This window comes from Penaeus monodon, chromosome 43 (genome assembly GCF_015228065.2).
Source record: "Penaeus monodon isolate SGIC_2016 chromosome 43, NSTDA_Pmon_1, whole genome shotgun sequence".
In the NCBI taxonomy this organism is placed as follows: Eukaryota; Metazoa; Arthropoda; class Malacostraca; order Decapoda; family Penaeidae; genus Penaeus; species Penaeus monodon.
The window spans coordinates 18,894,971-18,899,970 of NC_051428.1; the positions used below are offsets into that span (position 1 = coordinate 18,894,971).

Consider the following 5,000-nt stretch of genomic DNA (forward strand, 5'->3'; position numbering starts at 1 on the left):
TAGAAGAATAAAGAAAATAAGGAAAATATGGAAAACCTATTAATATTTGCAATAAATAGTCTTGAAGGAAGTGGGGCTTGTCTTGGCAGCTACCAACTAGAATTTTCAATGAGACTGAGTGGTGCATCTTGTCTTGTAATAAGAGCACACCTGCTACTATGCTGCGGTTGATTTCAGGGTTACCTCCACACGTCAGGTATTAAAAGTGGGGGCAATGTCTCCCCCCCCCCCATCTGGATGAAACAGATTGTTGTTATTCAATGACAGTATGTAAAACAAGGATTTAGGCTGAATTTGGAACTTTGTAGCCTAAGAACTGGTGCTGTCTGAACCATAAAATTCTACAGACCATAGAACAGCCTCCACTGTCTTTGTATGTAGAGATGCCATATGGAACCTGGGCCCCACCCTTTCTATGGCATGTATAGGTGCCATCCATTGTCATTGTCTACACCCCTTGGTAGTAGAGGGTGGTGAAAAAATCATAATTAATGTCTCTCACTTTTTTTTAAACAGCTTGAGTGGCAAGGTATAGCCCTTTGTCAAAAAGTAAGGTAACAGATGAAATATACTTCTATTTTACCGCTGTCCTGCCTTTGATGGCTTGATCTTTTGAAGTTTGCCTGATGATATTTTGGCTTAGTGATAAAGCTTTGCATGGCTTCTTGCTTACAGCTGCCACCGCTGGCTAGCCTAGGGAAAAAGGGAGCAGCTGTGTGTAAGTCTCCCCTGCCAGCTCATAGCCTCTCCATCATCAAGACTTCTGCAGTGCCTCCTCATGGCCACCCATGGAAACTAGGTACCTTGCAGTCGTAGGCTGAATTGTGGAGGCTCTTGCAGCAGCCGGAAGCCCTAAAGGTACGAAGTTATGACCCACCTGTGTGTGGACATACCTGGCTTCGTACTGACTCCTGCCCCCTTGCTCCCTAGGGTTAATGGATGGCTGTGGGGAGGTAGGCCTTTCCAGACCACCTCCTGAAGAGAACCCAACTAGCAGTGAGACATATAGAAGATGGTGGGGTGAGGGCAAACATCCCTCCCACCTAGTAAAGCAGCCTGTGGATCCCACTGGGTTGGTGACTGCTGGGACTCAGACTGAGAGCAAGTGTTACCCATCCCATGTCGGTGGGGGTGGCAGATGTGGCATGCACCCAGAGTGACTGCCCGAGGCTAAACCTCAGGCAGGATGTCAGGGTGAGGACTTGGAATGTCCGCTCTTTTTGGCAGGATGATTGGTTGCCACTGCTGTCAAGGAAACTGAAGCAGCTGAGAGTTGAGGTGGCTGCTTTCTTAGAGATTAGAAGACCTGGTAGTGGCACAGTCAGTGTGGGTAGCTACACCTATTACTTGTTGGACCACAGTGATGGTCACCATCTCCAGAGAGTAGCCATAGCCATCTTCAGCAGACTTCAACCCTTGGTAGTAGAGGCTACTCTGCTAGATGAGCATGTAATGGTATTGAGATTGAAGCTTGCATTTGGCTTCATGATTCTTATTGCTGTGTATGCTCCTGCTGATGTTTTTATTTATGTCAAACTCATAACTGTGACAGATATTTGCCCTCGGCAAGATTGTTATGTGTGACATCAGTTCAGTCAGTATCTGGCTGCGATTGACCTGGCTATGAGATATTGAGGGAGTGGGAGGGTGCCTGGTGATTGCAGAGTTATCTCTGGTTGTTCGGCAGCAAACTGAAACCTGACAGACTCTGCACTGCTGTAGGACTCCTTCAAGTATGAAACACTCAATGCAGCTCAAGAATTGATTGGTGAACGCTCAAGATCGAGACACTGGTAGCCACAGATACTTGTTGCATGGTCGTCTGACACGGGATCTTGGTTTGCATCGTTCCTTGGTGCACAGGACTCAGTCATTGCTGAGGAGGGACAAGGAACAGAAATCTTGCAGAGGAGGTTGATGGCCATTTTTTAGTAAATGACCATCCTGCCTACCAAGCCATGAGAAAGTTAAACTCCTATCCCTCCTCACAGGCGACTCCAGTGTGCTCAGTAAGTGGCCAGATTATCTCAGATCCTGTTGAGTTGCGGGAGTGTTGAGCTGAGTATTTTGAGCTTTTGTACCAGGTTGATCCACTGACAGTTAACTTAGATATGGGTAGTGTTGAGATTCCTTTGCCAGATCCACCCACCACCCACTGTATGTGGCATCCCAACTATGCTGTTAACCCATTGCCGATGGGTGGCATGTACGCACATGCCATGGCATGGCGGGACCATCTGCCGGGGGCATGTATGCACATGCCATGGTGTATCTATGAACATGCCAGAGTTTTTTTTTTGTTACAATCACGGCAAAAGATTATTTTTCTACCACTGAAAGTGTGATTAAGTCGGTTTTAACACTTTCTCATTTTTACCATGCAACAACAACAAAAAAAACAACAACAAACAGACAATTTCAACTCCATGATGCCACACACTGCTTATTTTATTAGGACTGTAGACCGAATAATGATCAACTATGGAGTCTATATAAATATAAAAGTATCTTTCAGTCTCGATTTATCAGGAAGTATGGCAAGTAGAGACTTTAGAAAATAATGAAAACTGAAAATACAACATATCTTCGTAGTATTACAAAGAAACGGCATGGGATGCTGGAATTTGGCATGAGTGGTCGCACATGATCAGGCGACGATATAAGCCCCCGGCAGCGAGGCCTGAGGCCTGGGCCTCTATGAATACTACCCGTCAGAAATGGGTTAAAAGCTGGTGATGAACCTATGGCATGGGGCTTGCATGCTGTCCTGGCTGCCATCTGGCAGACTGGTACCATTCACCCTGAGCTGTTGAAGGGTATGGTGATCCCTCTCTGGAATGGGAAAGGGGATCGATGGGACTGCATCAATCACCAAGACATTACAGTGGTCAGTATACCAAATAAGGTTCTCACTCACATCCTTCTGAGACATATCAGAGATCACTTGTTGAGGCACCAGAGACTGGAGCAATCTGGATTCACTCTTGGCAAGTCCACAATAGATAATATCTCTGCACTTCAAATCACTGACCTCGGGCATGGGCTGTTTGCAGCTTACATCAACCTCAAGAAGGCATCATGAATCACTCTGGTGATCCTGAGACTAGAAGAATAGCAACAAGGATTATTGGATTAATGGCACCTGGCTTGTTTCCCACAGGATGATCCTGCCTGTGGGATGACCGAGGAAGTTGTGACTTAGGCAGATAGATCATACCTGTTGTGAAGAGCTAGAGATGGCCAATGTTAACTTCCCAATGATGAATGATGGTGGTGATCTTTGCCTTAAGAGCTGGTGTATTAAGAAAGCCTTACCCTGTAAAAATAAGATTTTGAGTAAGAATGAATAATTCCACAAGTATTTTTTCCTTTTCATTCATATCTCTTCTACATTTGTTACAGTTAAACTCTGACTTTGCCCATATTAAAGTAAGCCCCTGACTTATGTTACTTTAGGATCAGGCAAGGGCAATTCTGGCTTACTGCCATGATCACTGGGTGTAAAGAGTTGTGAACAGTCCAAAAACTAAAGTCAAAATCATGTGTTTGCATTAAAGATCGTGGGTGTTGGTAGAGCCTCCTAGGGTAGAGCTATTAATGTCTTTTGTGAGCGCAGTTGTGTGGTATTTTTGTTCCTCTCAAGTGAAGTATTCTTTTGCATTCAGGATGATGATTTATATACATTTATAGTGGGTTCAGGTTGTAGTAGCATATTTAATGCAAATGCCAGTGCTACAAGGGTCAAACATTAGAGGTAAGAATTCCATGTTGCATTCTAAGCCAACTGTTTCTTAGGATCCTACTTGGCACAATGCTGCACTTACTGCTCCATAATTCGGAGAGAAAAGCTGGCCAGACTGATAAGAAAGTACTTTCAGTGAATACTTCTAGCTTTTCTTTGTTGACTGTAACTAAGAATTTAAATCCAGGCAAATGTCACTTGGATTGTAAGTCCAAAGTGATGCAAGTGGAAGATGTCTGCTTACAAGGGATACCATCATTAATGCAAAATGCACACAAATCACAAAACTTTCCAAAGACCTTTCTGCTTGATTGTTGTCTAATGTAGGTAAAACCTCTGTGCCCATATTGCAGCCATAATTTCTGAAAAAGTTTGTCATATATTTTTTCTATCTCTTCCTTCTTTTTCTTTCAGTGTGCTTATTTAAATTTATCTGCCTGTGTGTGAGTGAGTGAGTGAGTGAATGAGTGAGTGAGTGAGTGACAACCACAGATGCTGTAAACCACACCAACATTCAGTAGCATTGCTCCTTCAATGCCAGTTCCCATCTATGGTACACAGAATCACCTCACTTTAACAGCCACTTATAAAGCATGAATCAATGATTCTCATTTAACCCATTGGATCCGGCTGCATCATAACAATCAGATCGCTAAAAATCCAAGCATTAGGCTTACGTGAGTGGCCACTCTGCGGGGTGGCTGCTCTTCCAGTCACCACTTATGAACATTACATTCACTCATACATTGATGGGAATAATGCAAAATAGCAAATGAGTAAAATAAACCTCCAAATAGGTTTTTATCGCCCATCCTACAGCCAAATTTTCTTGTGACAGCATGTTCATGTCAACCATCCCTCAACCTGATTTTTTCATCATGTGATGGTCATGTTATGTGGATTCAAGAGGTTAATAGCTTTGCCTTTGTAAAGTTAAAAGTGTATACTTATTATTTGGCTGCAATGTTTTGAATGTATAAGATATTAAAGTAGGTGCCTGTCTGTAGAAAGATATACTTGAATTTCTTATGTAGTAAATTAATATTTTTAGAAGCTAAAATGATTTTAGATATAAACATGGTTGATTTTGAAACTCCCTTACCTTGGATATGAGTGACATTACCATTATAAAAACATTTGGCTGAGGGCTGTGTAATATGAATATGCTGTTCTGAAAAAGAAATTGCCTTAGGGCTGCAGTGTCAGGAACAGGCCGCTTTGAAAATGTTTGGCTGAGGGCCATGGTGACAGGAAATCC

At 43.1% G+C, this 5,000-nt stretch overlaps 1 protein-coding gene across 1 annotated transcript in view; it reads left to right on the forward strand.

Annotated features, from left to right (window-relative positions):
* Nucleotides 1-5,000, forward strand: part of LOC119568370 (cotranscriptional regulator FAM172A-like) — a gene marked incomplete at its 3' end in the record, with an annotated part of 89,487 nt that overhangs the window by 16,073 nt on the left and 68,414 nt on the right. The window lies entirely within an intron of this gene.